This window comes from Amblyraja radiata, chromosome 8, assembly GCF_010909765.2.
Source record: "Amblyraja radiata isolate CabotCenter1 chromosome 8, sAmbRad1.1.pri, whole genome shotgun sequence".
Lineage (NCBI taxonomy): Eukaryota > Metazoa > Chordata > Chondrichthyes > Rajiformes > Rajidae > Amblyraja > Amblyraja radiata.
This window is the reverse complement of record NC_045963.1, coordinates 60,361,802-60,381,214: the sequence shown is the minus strand read 5'-3', so window position 1 is coordinate 60,381,214 and position 19,413 is coordinate 60,361,802. Positions and strand designations below refer to the sequence as shown.

The following is a 19,413-nucleotide window of genomic DNA, read 5'->3' as shown; positions in this document are numbered from 1 at the left end:
GTGGAGGCAGGTTTGATTTTATCATTTAAAAATAAATTGGATAGGTATATGGATGGGAAAGGAATGGAGGGTTATGGTCTGAGTGCAGGTAGATGGGACTAGGGGGAAATAAGTGTTCGGCACGGACATGAAAGGCCGAGATGGCCTGTTTCTGTGCTGTAATTGTTATATGGTTATATATGGTATCTTGAAAATTCAAAAATGTGATATTCTCAGGATCAGAACTTTAATATTATTGTATTATATGCTGTAAGTCCGTAACAGACTGGTAAAGAAATTACAATTTCTAGCAAATTAACAAGTCTTTATGGAGAAGATCAGCTGCCAGCTGGTACATTGGCATATCATAATCAGTAGCATGATTATACTCCTCAGATTGCAACCAATAAGCAACTCTGTACACCTTGTTTTTCCTCAAATTTTCTATTTTGGCATTGAAAATGCCATGTTTTTGCTCTTCAAACCACGCATGACATGCCTTTCTGCCCACTACTTTCCCATTAAGAATGTCCTGTAGATCATTACATTTGGAATAGTCCAAATTCGGATAATCTCTGCGAATGCTGTCTAAATCAGTCTCTTTCAATTTGTTTCCTAGTTTTTTCCTCTCTTTCGTGTCCCGAGCATGCTTCTTGTCTTTCTGTCGCTTGATGATTTCTGCTCTCAATTCCTTCTGTTTTTTCTTCCGTCTGTTCCTCTGCACTCTCCCCAATTTCATTGCCTTACAGAGCATCTCCTCCCTACGTTGCTCCTCGAGATTATCAAGGAAGTTGACTGTTCTATTCTTGCAAGCCCGCATCCTACATGACAAATAACACATGGTGGTATTGCGAGATTTCTGTTTTGATGAGCTAAACATCCCCATTATCTCCTTCGCATCAATGTTGTGTAATCTTGCTGATGCAGTCTCCTCCTTCAGTTTCTCAGTTACATCAGGTTCAAAGTATTTACTATATTGCCTTTCCAACACAGTGATGATAGCTTGAAGACAGGGCCTCATCTTTGAACTGAACTGTGGATGTTTTGTCAATGTGGTATCAAGATGCACCTCCTCACCAAATAAATCTTCCCTTCCCAATATCAAGTCCTCTGGATTTTCTGTGGCTTCCTTTAGAGCAGCAATCACCCCTTTAACCACTTTGATGCCATCAACATGGTTGATCTGATTCTGGCTTGAAGTGTAGAAGAGCTTCATCCAAGGCCCAGTCAAGCGCTTTATCCAAGGGTTGCCAAGTAAGCCTAATATCTGAAGTTCTACCTTTACTTCACCCTGGGTGAAGTCATGGAGGATGACGCTTCTCAAACCCCCCCCCCCCAGAATATTTCGCTATTCAGCAGGGCCACAAGTCATCATAATGTTCTATGAGCTTGCCACTAATATGGAAAAGTATATGTAATCTGTTGCCACGGTACCGTGGGTGGACATCTCTGGGGATGTTCTTTTCATCCAAAAATGCAACAAATCCTTTTGGGTCCCCTTTTCCAATCTTGTACCGAAGTTTGTTCATCTGCAGTATGACATTTCCTGCTAGACAGTCCTTCCCAAACAAGAATTTGCTCTTTGTGCATTTTGAGGGCTGAGCAAACTGATGTTGCGATGGAGTCAAGAGGATGCAAGTGGCAGTGGAGCTCATTCAAAGATTTACCCCACTCACTGTTCACAATCCTAATAGCAGCATGATTAGCTGCAAACCTGTCACTCAGTGTATTTGTAATGTTGTCTATTATCTTTTGCCTGGTGTCTTGGAAATCCACTTACTCATTGAAATAAGTGCAAGTTTCACACAAATTGTCAACAGTTTCGCAAATATGTTGCGCATAGTCCTCAGCAGTCCCACCAGCCAATTCAGTGACTGCTGCAGAAAGACACTCATTTGTGGTGGTGAAGTGTACATTGTTAATATGGGTCTCTTCTTGAGTGGTTGCATCAAATCCAACAGTCAAATCCTTTGTTGCTAGGATCATCTCTGCTGTCTGTAACACAACAATAGCTCCCAATTCTGGGGCCATAACTTCAACTGCACTGCATCGAGGAACACGATCCAGATTAACTCCACTTGTAGAACTGGCTTATCAGGATTGGAATGTTTGCTGTGGGAGTTTTGTTTACAATACAATCAAGCACATGCATCCTTGTTGTTGAGGAGTAAAGGGCCTGTCCCACTTGGCCGTCATTTGCGCGCCATTTACGCGACCTGGTAGCGTGTGGGTAGCATGTGGGTAGCTCGGGACGGGCGCATGGAGTGGCTTGGAGGAGTGTGGAGTTGCGCGCGGTATCGCACAGCGCTCCAACAGCAGCAGAAGCAGGCAAGCGATCGCCGAGCTCGGCCTGGGGCTCATGGCCGTTGCGGATCCGGATCCACCCCCACTCTTACTCCCAGAGCGGGGTCAAGATGATTGGAGATAGACACAAAATGCAGGAGTAACTCAGCAGGACCGGCAGCATCTCTGGAGAGAAGCAATGGGTGACGATTCGGGTCGAGACCCTTCTTCAGACTGAAGTTACTCCTGAAGGTCCCACTGAGTTACTCCTGCATTTTGTGTCCATCTTCAAATGACGTCACGATCTCCAGACGGCTGTGCGGACGCATGATGATGCGCGCGATCGGCCTGTCACGTAAATGACGGCCAAGTGGGACAGGCCCTTAAGTCTTCTGGTCCACTTTTGACTTGACAATACTGGCAGCCTCCAGTTTCTATTGTTTCTCTGAGGACAAGATTGTCAAATTCGAGGTATCTCACATCCTCTTCCCTGTCCTTTAGTTTTTCATGAACTTTTCTGTACTGGTGAATTGAAACAGTTTTCCTCTTTTTCTTACTGCCACAAAACTTGAGCAAATGTCTGTGTGCTTTTTTAAGTCTCAAAATCTCTGCCTTGGTTTCAGCAAGCTCTCGTGCCAAAGCATTCCCACGAAACTTGGTTTTGAGTTCCTGAATCTTTCTGTCCTTTAAATCTATTTGGTATTTCTTTCTCTTTAAGGCTTGATTAACTACATGTTTGGGAGTTTTCAACTGTGCCCTAAGTTCACTGATCTTTGTGCGATACTTTAGTGCAAGAGCGACCTTGGATGTAGACAGAAAGTTTAGTCTTTTCGTCTTTTTCTGTTTCCTTGGTGAAAGACTTAGAAGTTCTCTGATACATCTTGTTGAAACACCAGATGTCAATGACATGGTTCAGGAGAGGCAGCAGCTGCCGTTGGCGTTGCTAGATTCAGTGGAGGATGCAGACTTTGACTATCATCGCCCATGTCCTCAGTGTCTTGAAATATGGGCATTTGGCTTTCGGCTGATGTCAAGAATTCCGGATCTTGAGCACCAGGCGGTGGAATGTCATCTAAAGAAATGTGTTGACTGCCTTCTGGAAGTTTAAAAGTTTCATCACAAATTTTCATAAATGTTCCAAGTTCCTTGGGATTGCTGAGTCTTTTAAACTTAAGCAAAGTCTGGTTATCAAGAGTCCTCACCCTTGAGTTAACAGCAGCAAATGAATAGCCTTCTGCATCCATCAAAGAGAAATGTGAACTCAGCCGTCTCTCAGTTTCAGACAGTCTTTTTCCAAATGAGGGATACAAGTACAAGATGTGTCAATTTTTAAAATCCCTCTTAGACTCGGGCATGACAGAGAAATTCACTTCAAGCGAGCTCTAGCTATGCCAGGCTGGGCATTTGGATTGACAATTTTGCATTTCTTCTTCGGAGACATTTGTTTAAAATGTAAAGAAAAAACCACTGAACAGCATTAACAGAAAAATGTGATTATTTGCAGTTTTAGAAAAAGGTAGAAATGATTTTGTTCAACAAAATGCCTAACACAGGTTAAACGTTAAAACAAATACTAAATACTCAACAAAAAATTCATATTCATCAGTGTCATCAAATTAATCTAAATTCAATTACTAGACCTAAACATCTATCCCATTCTTAAGAAAAGGCTAAAAATACATTTTTAAATAGACAACATATCCAAATAACAAACTGATCACATTCACACAGGAATTCACAATGTAACATGATTTGTAAATCTCACTTTGTCTTGAATTTCTATGCCAAATGAAAGGAATTAAATGTTTAATTCCCATAAATTTTACTCTGTTAGTTTATAAACTCGTTTTACAGACATTTGTTCAAAATCCAGAAACATCCACTCTCAAGATAATCAAAATCATTATTTTTTGCACAATCATGTCATAAGAACATCTAAATTATCTATATTTTGTGTTATTGTCTATCCATGATCAATATTTTCTTACTAAACATCTGACTAAAACTGTGCTGTGGAAGTTTTCAGTCAGATGTTTAGTGTGAAAATATTGATCACGGATAGACAGTGACACACAATATAGATGATTTAGATGTTCTTATGACATGATTGTGCAAAAAAAATAATGAATTTGATTAACTTGAGAGTGGATGTTTCTGGATTGTGATAGATCGGAATGTGGCCGCTGTCATGATTTAAGCCCTGATCGGCAGGCAAGACGCGGCCAATACCGGGGCCTAAATAACATATTTGGCATCATCAGATTAAAATGAAACCACACCAAAAAGCAAGATAAGGTGTTAAATAAATGACATACCTTTTGTTTAGTCCTGCAATTGCGATCCGTGATGTTGAAGGCGTTAGAAGTCATATTTTCAATCCAGCGATGCAACTGACCAGCAACTTAAAAAAAAACACGGGAACGGAAGCACAGAACATATTTTCATCCGCATGTATTCCGAGCAAATCCCTCTCCGACAACCATTACAAACCTGCATTTTAACCCCCCCCCCCCCACAACAGATTCCAGAATCGCAAGCACAGGCAGTGGGCAGATCTGGAGCACCACTGATGGTAGGATTTTGTAACAATGCTATACAATGAAATTCTCTTCAGCAACATCATCAGGCGCATAGATTCAGATATTACACAAAAACATAAATTATACATAAATTGCATGTATATTTTCCATGACAGTGAAGAGAAAAGAAATAAGACATTAATGCAAAACACAGTTAGAAAACAAGTCCATTATGGTGCAAGAGGTGGTCCTTCATGTTCCATTGCGAAGGTAGGATTGGGATTTTGCAGTTCGGTTCAGGAACATGATGTTTGTCCGAAAGTAACTAGTCCTGAATCTGGAACTTCAGGCTTCTGCACGTCCTGCATGACAGTAAAAGTGATGAGGGCATGGCCCAGATTGTGGAGATCATTTATCATAGATGCCACCTTCTTGAGGTAGCACTGCATGTTGAGTGGTAGACTGGCCTGTGCTCTTGATGGACTGAGCTGAGTCCATTATTCTCTGCAGCCTCTTGCATTCCTGTGTGTTAGAATTGTCATATCAGGCCCTGATGCCAGGATTTTTTCTACAGTTCATCTTTCGAAGTTTGTAAAATATTTGACATGCCAGATCTTTTTGAACTTCTAAGGAAGTAGAGATGTACATTCCTCATGATTGCATCGATGTGCTCAGCCCAGGACAGGTTGGCTGTGATGTTAACAGCAAGGAATTTGAAGTTGCTAATTCTTTCCACTGTTGACTCATCAATGAAAACTATCCGTGTAGGAAAGAACTGCAGATGCTGGTTTAAATCGAAGGTAGACACAAAATGCTGGAGTAACCCAGCGGGACAGGCAGCATCTCTGGAGAGAAGGAATGGGCGATGTTTTGGGTTGAGACCCTTCTTCAGACTGACTATCTCTTGACTTTCCCTTTCTGAAGTCAATGCTTAGTTCAAAAAACAAAGTTCTGGTTGAACTCAGCAGACCAGGGAGCATTTATGCAGGGAACTGGGGAGTTGATGTTTCAAATCAGGAGCCTCCTTCAGACTGATGGACAAATTATGGTTTAGGTTGCAATATTCTTCAATCTAGTAGAGAGTAGATCAGAAGGCTAATGGGCCTGTCCCACTTATGCGACGTTTTCGGCCACTGCCGCTCCCGTCATAGGGCGTTGCAGGTCGCCGAAAATGTTGAAAATCCACCACCGACCAGAAAGACACTACGACTCTTTGGGCGATGAAGGAGACTACCCATGACCATACAGGCAACACCCTGGCGACATGTCGCGGGGTGAAGCCTGTATGGTCGTGAGTAGTCGCCCAAAGAGTCATACCTTGTTCTGGTCGCTGCTGGATTATCAACATGATGATAATTATCGGCAACTTGCAACAATCTATGAAGGGTGCCGGCAGTCACCGAAAAAGTTGTGTATGTGGGACAGGCCCATAAGCCTACAACTTTGAGATGCAGTTATGTTGAAGGTCAGTGAAGAATTAAGTAAATAAGATGTAAGTGTTACCACACAGTCGTCATTGAGGCAGGTCACCATGCTGTTCTTGGGTACTAATATGATAGATGCCTTTCTTTACATTGGATTTAAGAAGTTCTGATAACTATTCCAGTTTATATCAGAACTTGTCAGATTGATGAAAGTTCTTGTAAGATTAATTCATTTTTCTCTCAAGTCAAGAGAGAGTCAAGAGTGTTTTATTGTCATATGTCCCAGGTAGAACAATGAGATTCTTACTTGCTGCAGCACAGCAGAATATATAAACACAGTACACTGTAAATAATATGATAAACGAGAGAAAAATAAAGTTCAGTGTGTATATATACACATACTCACATATTTTTTTATATATATACTAGACTAAGTGGGACCCGTTGGGTCCCATGTTCACACGGGAGGGCTGGTCCCCCAATGCAATATTCCACCTCTCCACCAATTCCAATATTGGTGGCCAGTGGGGGGGCTTTCTGGAGTGCTAGTATGGGTATTGTGGGCCGAAGGGACTGGTTTCCAGAAGGCTAGTATGGACAATGTGGGCCAAATGGATTCTTGGGGTGGCAGCTCAGTCACTCAAGCCCGATGTGCTGGCAGCTCACTTACGGCTGGTGGGCTGGCAGTTGACTCATGGCTATTCCTTGAAATTCCATTTCAAGCAGGGTACAAGGCCACCAAATTCAAATGCAGTTTCCTACCACTTCAAGCAGGGTGCAGGGCCATCAAACTCAAGTGCAGTTTCCTACAACTTCAAGCAGGGTGAAAGGCCACCAAATGCAAGTGCAGTTTCATGCCACTTCAAGCAGGGTGCAAGGCCACCAAATGCAAGTGCAGTTTTATGCCATTTCAAGCAGGATGGAAGGCCAGCAATTTCCAGTGCAGTTTCATGCCATTTCAAGTAGGGTACTAAAAAAACAAATTCAGTGCAGTTTCATACCATTTAAAGCAGGGCGCAAGACAACCAAATTCAAGTGCAGTTTCATACCATTTCAAGCAGGGTGCAAGGCCACCAAATTCAAGTGCAGTTTCCGATCACTTCAAGTAGGGTGCAAGGCCACCAAATCAAGTGCAATTTCATACCACTTCAAGCAGGGTGCAAGGCCACCAAATTCAAGTGCAGTTTCGTACCACTTCAAGCAGGGTGCAAGGCCACCAAATTCAAGTGCAGTTTCCTACCACTTCAAGGAGGGTGCATGGCCACCAAACTCAAGTGCAGTTTCTTGCCACTTCAAGCAGGGTGCAAGGCCACCAATTTCCAGTGCAGTTTCATGCCACTTCAAGCAGGGTGCAAGGCCACCAAATTCAAGTGAAGTTTCATACCACTTCAAGCAGGGCGCAAGACAACCAAATTCAAGTGCAGTTTCATACCATTTCAAGCAGGGTGCAAGGCCACCAAATTCAAGTGCAGTTTCCGATCACTTCAAGTAGGGTGCAAGGCCACCAAATCAAGTGCAGTTTCATATCACTTCAAGCAGGGTGCAAGGCCACCAAATTCAAGTGCAGTTTCGTACCACTTCAAGCAGGGTGCAAGGCCACCAAATTCAAGTGCAGTTTCCTACCACTTCAAGGAGGGTGCATGGCCACCAAACTCAAGTGCAGTTTCTTGCCACTTCAAGCAGGGTGCAAGGCCACCAAATTCAAGTGCAGTTTCATGCCACTTCAAGCAGGGTGCAAGGCCACCAAATTCAAGTGAAGTTTCATACCACTTCAAGCAGGGTGCAAGGCCACCAAATTCAAATGCAGTTTCATACCATTTCATGCAGGGTGCAAGGCCACCAAATTCAAATGCAGTTTCATACCATTTCAAGCAGGGTGAAACCACCATAAAACCACACAAAACACCACATAAATACCATACTCACAGTTCAGTAGTTATTCAGTGTGTTCAGTTGATTCACAGCTCAGACAGAGTTGTGACCTCTCCCTCCCCCATCTTGCAGAGACTGAGCCACACCCACACATCCGGGTTTTATAATCCCTCCCCCCTCCCACCGGCAGGGGCGTGGCCTTCATGGCTTGATTGACAGGAGAGAGATTCTCAACATTTTTTAAACACTAATAACACTTTTATTTTTAATTGATGGGAAGAATCCTCTGCACCTGATGAGCGGAGGTGGGACTGAGTCAGATGGCCAAAAATCTCAGCCGTAAGTGGTAGAGTTTTATCTAAAATCAATATACAGTGCAAACAGGAAGTTGTCAAGTTAAGACTTTTAATAATTTGCCATTTCGAACCAACCAACCACCATCTGCAGTGCTTTATTTCGAACCAACCACCATTTGCAGTGCTTTCTTTCGAACCAACCACCATTTGCAGTCCTTTATTTCAAACCAACAATCATTTGCAGTGCTTTATTTTAAACCAACAACCAATTCCATTACTTTATTTCAAACCAACAACCATTTGCAGTGCTTTATTTCAAACCAACCACCGCAAACAACCATTTTCAGTGTTTTATTTCAAACCAACCGCAACCAACAACCATTTGCAGTGCTTTATTTCAAACCAACCACCACCAACATCCATTTGCAGCGCTTCATTTCAAACCAACCGCCACCAACTACCATTTGCAGTGCTTTATTTCAAACCAACCACATTTTCATTTTCAAACCACATTAAGGGCACTCAAGGTCAACTAAAACCACACTCACAGTTTAGTAGACATGTGTTCAGTGTTATTCACAGCTGAGACTGAGAGACATAACCCTCTCACTTCCCCATCTTGCAGAGACTGACTGAGGCACTCAACGCTTCTGGGTTTTATAGTCCCTCCGGAAGGGGCTTGGCCTTCAGGGGAGAGAATCTCAACATTTTTAAACACTAATAACTCCTTTATTTTTCATCGATGGGAAAAAATCCTCTTGTCCTGCACAGTGAGGGGGACTCTGAGTAAGATGGTCAAAAATCATAGCCGTAAGTGGCAGCGTTTTTTCTAAAATCAATATACAGACCAGCAGGCGGCTGGCGAGTCTGTGAACCATGAGAGAAACAGGTTGCTGTCCTCGGTGCAATACCCTCCACCCCAGGTCCCCAATGTAGAGGGGGAGAATCTCTGCGTAGAGGGACCCCCAGGTCCCCAATGTAGAGGGGGAGAAGCTCTGCGTAGAGGGACCCCCACCGGGGGACCCCCTCGCGACAAGAAGGCAACACCGGCCGCCACTTGGTGTCCGGACGATGGACCAGGGTGAGGAAATGCAGGGAGTGGAGGAGGAACCCGTACAGGACACGACTCCCTGCATCTCGGAGTGAGGTGCTTAACCAGCTTGGTGGGGTTGATTGTATTGAACGCCGAGCTGTGGTCTCTAAACAACAGTCTGACGTACGTGTTTTTATTGTCCAAGTGGCCAAGTGGGGAGTGGAGAGCCAGTGAGATTGCATTCTCTGTGGACCTATTGTGATGGTAGGCAAACTGTAGTGGGTCGAGGTTTTTGTTGAGATAGGAGTTGATATGCCCCATAAACAACCTCTCAAATCACTTAATTACCACGGATGTTAGTGTCACTGGTAGATAGTCGTAGAGGCACATCAACTTACTCTTCTTGGGCACCGGTATTGTTGATGCCCTCTTGAAGCAGATGGGAACCTCAGACCTCAGTAGTGAGAGGTTGGAAATGTCCACAAAAACCCCAGCCTGTTGGTCTGCACAGGGTTTGAGAATTTGCCGGGTAAACCACCAGGTCCAGATGCTTTCTGAGGGTTCACACCCATGAAGGATCATCTGATGTTGGCCTCTGTGACTGTGGCTGTAATACCATCATGGTATATGGGGGCTCGGGAAGGCACATCAGTATTCTTCCTATCATAGTGTGCGTAGAACATATTGAATTTGTCAGAGACTGATGCTTCGCTGTCGCTTGAGCTGCCTCCTGATTTTGCCTTGTAGGAGGTGATGGCATTCAAGCCCGGCCACAGTTGCCGAACATCCGCTCCATCCACCAGCTTTGAGCTGAATTCCCATTTGCCCTTTTTGATGGCCTTGTCAAGGTCGTATATGGACTTCTTATAGACCTCTGCGTCTCTACGGGACAAGTACTTTTATACCGTTCACAGGGGCCACCTCGGGATGGAAACAAACTTACCACGAGCAAAGAGCATGTTTTACTGGCCCGGGATGACCGAATATGTGCGCGAAAAAGTTCAAGCCTGCGCTGTCTGCAACAGCCTGACGCCACACCAACAGAAGCAGCCCCTGCTCTCACACCCTGTTCCTCCTCTGCCTTGGTCCACGGTCGCTACCGACATATTCAAGTGGCGTGGCTAACATTATCTGGTTCTCGTTGACTCGTATTCGGGCTGGTTCGAAATCGACCTGGTCCAAATCATCACATCCGATACAGTCATCCAAAAGCTGTCACGTCATTTCTCTGGGCATGGTTCCCCTGCACGCCTCCTGTCAGATAACGGAAGTCAGTTCACCAGCCAGTGCGTCAAAAACTTCGCTCAACGATGGGATTTTCGCCATGTCACAAGCAGTCCTGAATTTCCAGTCAAACGGACTTGCAAAATGGGCTGTCCGGAGCACCAAACAATTAATGGATGGCTCACACCTTGCCAAATCCGATGTCTACTTAGACCTGCTCAACTTAAGGAACATCACCCATGACCCAATACTGGAGTTTCCGGCCCAAGGCCTGATGTCTCAACAGAACCGTGCTGCCATGCCCGTGCCTCAGCAGCAACTGCAGCCACAGGTGCAATCACCACCTGCTGTACAGAAACAACTCCAGCTGAAACGTGATGTCCAGAAACGATTTTTCGATGTCCAGCAAACCGCTTAAACCTCTCTCAAGTGGGCAAGTCATTTGCCTTCAAACCAAACTATGACCGGTTAGGTCACATTCGCAGTCCCACAAAAGAGCCACGCTCATACCTGGTAAGCGCTGACGGAAGGATCTACAGACGCAACCGTCAACATCTCCTTCCTGTGAAGGAACCATGTCCTGCTGGCTCATATCCTGATGCAACGCATCCGATCTACCCTTCTGCTGTCGGACTGTCTCTTCCCTCACGCCCTGCTGCTGCGGACCAACTGTTGGTTTTGCCCCCTACTTCCTCACCACCACGTTTGGTGCCCCACTCGCCAGCTTCACCATGTTCCTCTCCCGGGTCACCAGTGCTCTTGCCGCATGGCTCCCTGGTTATTTTGCCATTGAAGGGAGGAGACGCGGATCTGTACCGTATGCACATGGGACGGGTTTGTAGGCCGCCCTTTAAATACGGGGATTTTGTTTGAACCATCTGTACTTCCCTGTATGCGTTATCAGCGTTTCGGTTACTGTATTATTCAGTCATCACATAGTAACATGTTCATTCATATATGTCACTTTAAATTAGGTGTGTTTCACTTTCATTCCTACAAGGAAAGATGTAGATTGTTTACTTCACTTACTAACCAATGTAGTGCTTTATTATCAGACGCTCCGCCTACTACCACACTGTTCATATTATCGCAACCCGACGTGTGCAGTCAGTCCATGCTGCTGTACAGTAGAAGCAACATGCTATAGTGTGTTATATGGGCTTTTCAATAAATACTGTTGTACCACGTTTGTGAGTATGTGTGAGTTACTCGACACCTGGGATAAATCTCATCCACCCCAGTGAATTTATCCATCATTAAGACACAAAGCATCAGGTAGTTCTTCTTTATTCAAAGTAGAGAAAGACAGATGATTATTATTTTGAGTAGCAAAGAGTATTGGGAACAGGTAAGAGAGTAGAGCTGAGGCTGAAACTAAACCAGCCATGATCTTATTGAATGGTGCCACAGGATTGAGGTGCTAATAGCCTATTCCTGGTCTTTTTTGTTGTTATTTATTGTAGTTAGTGAAGGTTGAAGTAGACATCTATTAAAATAGGTTTCTCTATTGATATTATGCCCAAATTATTTACTTATGCATAGGTAGACGACAGTCCAGTGAATACACTAGTGAAAAGCATGTTCCAGTTATTAATAATTAATATTTTGCTCACCATTCATATAATACCAAGCCACAGCACATATGTTTTTATCATTAGGGTTCATGTAGTTACCTCAGGGATGTAGCAGGATTTCCTTTCTGTTCAACAACACTTTCATTCTTATGCAGCCAAGATGCAGATAGATGAATCAAGACATAAATCAGATATGGAGAAGTAGATAGATTGATAGATGGACTACTGTTTCGAAGGTCATTAATTTCAAATTAATAAACTAAATTGGACAGCATTTCCTCATTGAGTCTGAAGAAGGGTTTTGGCCCGAAACGTTGCCTATTTCCTTCACTCCATAGATGCTGCCTCACCCGCTGAGTTTCTCCAGCATTTTTGTCTACCTTCTTTCCTCATTAGGCTTTGGTATGATTTAATCAACTTTTTATATTCCCTTTTACAAAAAAGGCACTGAAAAATCCTATATTATGAAAAGTTAATTTTAAGCTTAGAATGACAAATATTAATTCCATGTGGTTAATTATGCTCTCCAACCTTATTTGAGCCTCATCTTCGTTGATAAGCAGTAAATCTATCTTGGACCTTCTAGTATCCACTCCTTATTTGGCTTTATGTAAAATGTTTTCTTGCTCTCGTGATCACTTATACCTCCTAATCCTTGATGCCTTTTTTTAAATTAGAGCTCATGGTATTGGGAGTAGGGTACTGACATGGATATAAAATTGGTTGGCAGAGGGGAAACAAAAAATTGGAATTAACGGGTCCTTTTCAGAATGGCAGGCAGTGACTAGTGGGGATCTGCAAGGCTCGGTGCTGGAATCGCAGCTATTCACAATAAACATCAATGATTTAGATGGAATTAAAAGTAACATTATCAAATTTGAAGATGACACAAAGCTGTGTGGCAGTGTGAACTGTGAGGAAGATGCTATGAGGATGCAGGGTGACTTGGACAGGTGCAAGGGTGAGTGAGCAGATGCATGGCAGATGCAGTATAATGTGGATTAATATGAGTTATCAACTCTGGTGGCAAGAACTGGAAGGCAGATTATTATATGAATGGTGTTATGTTAGGAAAAGGGGAAGTACAACGAGACCTGGGTGTCCTTGAACATCACTCACTGAAAGTAAGCAGACAGTGAAGAAAGCGAATGGCATGTTGGTCTTCATAACAAGAGAAGTTTAGTATAGGAGCAAATAGGTCTTTCCGCAATTATATAGGGCCCTGGTGAGACCACACCTGGAGTATGGTGTGCAGTTTTGGTCTACTAATTTGAGGAAGGCATTCTTGCTATTGAGGGAGTAGAGCGTAGGTTCACGAGGTTAATCCCGGGAAACCGGGACTGTCATATGATGAAAGAACGGAGCGACTTGGCTTATATTCACTGGAATATAGAAGGATGAGAGGGGCTCATATAGAAACTTATAAAATTATTACAGGATTGGACACGCTAGATGCTGGAAACATGTTCCCGATGTTGGGGGAGTCCAGAACCAGGGGACACAGTTTAAGAATACGGGGTAGGGCATTTAGAACAGAGACGAGGAAAAACCTTTTCACACAGAGAGTTGTGAATTTGTGGAATTTTCTGCCTCAGAAGGCAGTGGAGGCCAATTCACTGGATGCATTCAAAGGAGAGTTGGATAGAGCTCTTAGGGTTAGCGGAATCAAGGGATATGGGGAGAAGGAAGGAACGGGGTACTGATTATGGATGATCAGCCATTATCACATTGAATGGCAGTGCTGGCTCGAAGGGCCGAATGGCCCACTCCTGCACCTATTGTCTATGTATCTATGTATCTTATTATATGACCACCCCGGCTTGAGGGGTAGAGTTGGCTACTCTTGCTAGTAATCCATATGTTTTCATACATGTATGTCCATGTGGTTTTTATTAGAACAAGGAGGTTATAAAGATGTCCAATGGTGATATTGAAAGTCAAAAAAGTTGAATATGAAAGTGAAGAGAATTACAGTATTTTGAGAATGGAAGGCTCAACAACCACAAGACAATAAATTATTGTGCTGTAAAAAAAATCAGAGGGGACACAAGTAAACTGCTTGACTCTGAGTCATAACGTTAAAAAGCACTGACTAAACATATTCTGCAGCAGATTGAATAATAACTTCCAAAAGGGAATTTTTCAATATTTAGTAAAAAATAGTTGTTAATAAATACAAAAAAAAAATTATGAAGAAAATATGCTGGAGAGTGACAACATTTTTCATGTACTGTAGCTCTATGTAAAACAGTCTTGAATTATTGCATTTCCTTATTACCTATCAAATCCAGCACTGAGAAGTCCTTGGATCCAATGCAGAAAGTCTCCTGTCAATCGTCGCTGATCACAGAAATACTGATCTTTATTGGACCCGATGGTACCAGCAAGCTATGAGTACAAACAAATCACGGAAGCATGGTAGTCAGGGAGGGAGTGGGGGTCTCTAAGTTCAGCTGAAACAATCGGAATTTTGCATACTTCGAGATAACTTTCAATCACTCCAGAACAAAGATTGACTCGACCATGATTCACTCAACCCTGCTATACAACCAGTGAGGGTTTGTCCATTCATCATATGGACCATATGGAATCAACAGGAAAGGGAAAGGTGACTGCTTCTGCTATATGATCAATGCTTCTTGGTGTACGGATGTTATCGGTCTTTGTTCAATACAGCTCCCCTTTCCTGGAATACCTGATCATGAAATTCCATCTCTCATCTACCGAGAGAACAGGACTTGAGCAGTGAGGTGGAGGAGAAGAAAATGAGACTTAAAAAATGAATAAAAGGAAGAAACAAAGGCTGGAAAGAGTATACAGAAGATCAGAATATATTGCACACATACAACATCCAAGGTCAATATCAAACATAGCCTGCTGAATCTGTGCAGCAACACCACTGACCACAGCATTACTGTGTTGCCCTGGTATTTATCTGAAAGGAAAAATAACAATTTAAAATATAATATCCTAAATCAGACCATATTCCAATTACGGTACCATAAAGAACTTGCATTTCTCTAGCAATTTTATAACTTCAAGATTTCCTGAAATCACTTGGCATTCAATTAAGTGTTTTAAAATATTTGTTGTAAATCTGGTCAAGATGGTCGTCCTACCCAAATTCCTGTACCTTTTCCAGCATGTTCCTATATTTATCACTAAATCTTTTTTTGATAAATTAGAAAGGAGAATATCTAAATTTTTATGGGGTAGCAAACCGGCCAGAATTCGAAAGACGCTACTACAGTCTCCTAAGAGTGATGGCGGTTTGGCACTTCCTGACTTTAGGCGATACTACTGGGCTGCTAACTTGCAAAAAAATCCTGTACTGGATGAATGATGATTGCGACCACCTACTGACCTGGGTACACATGGAAAAGGCGAGTTCACATCTCCCGTTGCGGTCTGTCCTATGCTCTCAACTCCCCCTTTCTATAACATCTGCGGGTGCAGGCCCAATTACGTCCCTCTCGCTCAAGATATGGAGTCAATTTAGGAAAAACTTCGGTTTACAAGGCCCTTCCATCTTGACCCCACTGCTTAAAAATCACATCTTTAAACCTTTAAGTACAGACTCCGCATTCAAAACCTGGCATAGTAATAGCATCAGTAGTATCAAAAACCTATACAAGGATGGCATTTTTTCATCTTTTGCGGAGCTTTCGTACAACTATAGCCTCCCAAACTCCCACCTTTTTCGTTTTTTCCAGATTAGGAATTTTGTGAAGAAGATATTCCCCCATTTCCCAAATCGTCCCCCTGAAACCCTGACCGATTCCATCCTAGCTCTAGATCCCAACCGGAAGAAATGCATCTCTTTTTTGTACAACTTGTTAGGGTCGGTTATATTGAAACCTTATACCTCATTAAAAGCTGCGTGGGAGGGCGAGCTGAATACGAAACTAACAGACCAGCAATGGGGCTCTGCCTTGGATTTGATCCAGTCTTCCTCCATATGTGCCCGTCATGGCCTAATCCAATGCAAAGTCCTTCACAAAGCCCACTACACAAACGCAAGATTATCTAGAATATACCCCGCTGTTAAAGACACCTGCAACAGATGCAATCAATCCCCTGTCAACCATAGTCATATGTTTTGGTCTTGCCCTAAGCTAGCAACCTTTTGGAGGAGTGCTTTCGACATGCTAAGCAGAGCCTATGGCCAGACTATTCCCCAAAACCTACTGTCAGCTATTTTTGGTATTCCCCCCAACACCAACCTCTCTGTTGCGTTGAAGCGGGTCCTGGCTTTTACAACCCTGTTAGCCCGGAGACTGATTTTGCTTAACTGGAGACTTACCTGTCCCCCGACACACGCCCGCTGGATCAAGGAGGTGCTCTACAACTTAAAGCTTGAAAAACTTAGGTTCTCTCTCAAAGGCTCTACCAAGACATTCCTAGATACATGGAACCCTTTCCTGGAACTTGTTAACTCTCTTAACTTGTTTCCAGACTCGGAAGAGGACTGAGTGCCCTCTATCACAGCTCTGTCTTATTGCAGCTGCTATCCCCTCAACCGCTCCCACCCCCCCCCCCCCCCCCCCCCCCCCCCCCCCCCCCCCCCCACAATTTTTTAATTTTTTTAAATTTATTTTTTTAATCGTATTTGTGTGGATGTGTACGTATGTGAGTGTTGTTTGTCTCCGGGTGTCGAGGGTGGGTAAGGGTAAGGGTAAGGGTTTTGAGGGTCGTTTACATACTGTTGTACAATTATGTCCTGATTATCACTGTCTGTTATCATTGTATGTATGCAAATTGCTGTTAAATTCAAAATTCAAATAAAAAGATTTAAACTAAAATATTTGTTGTAAATGATGAAATTTTGGGACACAGACTGTGAGTCACGAACAACGTTATAATATCTACAGGAATTCACTTAAAACATACTGACACTTAGTATTAACTTTTGTTGAGCTTTTGGCCCACCACAAAAATCTTGAGCCCTCAACCCCAAAAAAATCATTGCTCACTGGAGAATGGACAACATCAACATAGGCCAAGGAAATTGTACAAGAGTTATTGCAGAACAAGAATTCATGGAAAATGTTTTAAAATGTAATTTTCTTATTATGGAACTTATCCAAATGCAAAATTAAGAAAAATCTACATGGAAAGAACAGAATGTCAGAAAACTTACTTTGGGGAAAATTGACACCACTTTCAAGAAACTTTTCCCTAAATCATATATAACCAAGGGAATATTGGGAAATTTGAAGCAAATGGGATTTAATATAGACTTTTTTTAAATCTTGAAGTTGTAAAGTAACTTTCATGGCCTCAAGATAATCCAGTGCACTTTACAGCCAATGAAAAACTTTTGAAGTTATTAATCAGAAAAGCTGCATACAATTTGCACGTAGCAAGCTTCCATAAACGATAATGTGATAACAATCGGATAATCTGGATTTTAATTATGTTAATTGCAAAATAAATATTAACCAGGCAGCAGCTGCAGAACTTTCTGGAGAGGAAAGATGAAAGAATGTGGTTGTGGTTAAAAAGGGAGATCGATCATATAGTTCAACAGAATGGAAACAGGCTGTTCAGGCGACTACGTATTAATCCTATCTCGAAGCATTTAGCTGAAGGATTGGACTATATAGATGGATCTGAGAAATAATAAGGGTATGATTACCTTGTTTGAATTGTACTGTAGGTCCCCAAATAATTAACATGAATTAGAAGAACAAATAGGCCAGGAGATTGCCGATAGCTGCCAGACTTATAGGGTTATCATAGGGGACAGGGGACTTTAATTTTCTTAGTATAGACTAGGACTGCCACAGTACCAAGGGTTCAATTTGTCAACTGTGTTCAGGAAAAATTCCTCAGGCAATATGTAGAGGGCCCTACAAGGTAGAGGGCCCTACAAGGGAGAGGGCAAAGCTTGACCTACTCTGAGAGAATTGCTAGGATAAGTGACTGAAGTGTTAGTGTGCAAGCCTTTTTGGGGTCAGTGATCACAGTTCTATTAGCTTGTGAAAGTTGACTGAAGTATATTGTCAACTACAAATGAGAGTTCAAGTGTTTATGTGAAAGACAAGGATGACAGGAAAAATTTAGGCTCTGATCAGCAAAACAAGGGAGGAACGGGTGAGGTTTAGACACCTGGGATCTTGTATCCCTGGAGATGTACAGGAGATTCAGGCCAATTCCTAAGAAGGAATTGAGGAGGGCAGAAAAAGGGCATGAACTAGCTCTGGAAGATAAGTAAGATGAATCCAAAGAGATGCCATAGGTTTATTAAGGGGAAAATGGGTAACTAGAGTGGGAATAGGACCCAGAGAAACCAAAGTGGTTATCTATGTCATGTGTGCATCCACAGGTCATGGTCCTCAATGAATGTTTCTCCTTTGTGTATGGAGATGTATTGAGGACAGTCTGACAATCGAAGAGGTGCTGAACATTCTAAGATGCGTGCAGGTAGTTAACTATCGGGCCTGATCAGATACATCCACTAACACTAGAGAGGAAATTGCAGGAGTCTAACTGAGATAAATGAATCAATTGACGCAGGTGAGTTTCCAAATAATTGAGAGTGTCAGATCTTGTGACTTTATTTAAGAAAATCTTGGGAACTGTAGACTAGTAAGCTTAACATCTGTAGTAGCAAAGGTATTGGGGAGATTTCTGAGATACAATATACATGCATTTGGAAAAACAGAGGTTGATTCGGGATTGTCAGCAGATTATGTGCATGGGAAATCATATCCCATGAATTTGAATGAGTTTACGGAGGTAACAAAGAAGGTTGGCAAAGGTATGGCCTCATCGGTAAAAGCAGAGGGTGGTGGTGGATGGTTGTTTTTCGGACTGGGGGTCTGTGTTTGGTGTGTGCCTCAGGGGTTGGTGCTGGGCCATGGCTGGTTGCCATCAATATCAACATCAATATCAACATCAATATCCTTTCAGATAAATACCAGGGCAACACAGTAATGCTGTGGTCAGTGGTGTTGCTGCACAGATTCAGCAGGCCATGTTTGATATTGACCTTGGGTGTTGTATGTGTGCAGTATGTTCTGATCTTCTGTATACTCTTTCCAGCCTTTGTTTCTTCCTTTTATTCCTTTTTTAAAATCTCATTTTCTTCTCCTCTGCCTCACTGCTCAAGTCCTGTTGTAGACTACCAACAGGATGGTAGATGTGAATTCTCTCGGTAGATAAGAGATGGAATTTCATGATCAGGTATTCCAGGAAAGGGGAGCT

At 42.7% G+C, this 19,413-nt stretch overlaps 1 long non-coding RNA gene across 1 annotated transcript; it reads right to left on the bottom strand.

Moving 5' to 3' along the window:
• Positions 1 to 598: 598 nt before the first annotated feature.
• LOC116976282 lies at positions 599 to 16,673 on the bottom strand. The gene is made up of 3 exons (XR_004412915.1): positions 16,662 to 16,673; positions 15,779 to 15,781; positions 599 to 702 (listed from the first exon to the last, which is right to left on the bottom strand). It is a non-coding gene; the product is annotated as an uncharacterized LOC116976282 (long non-coding RNA).
• Between the last annotated feature and the right edge of the window lie 2,740 nt (positions 16,674 to 19,413).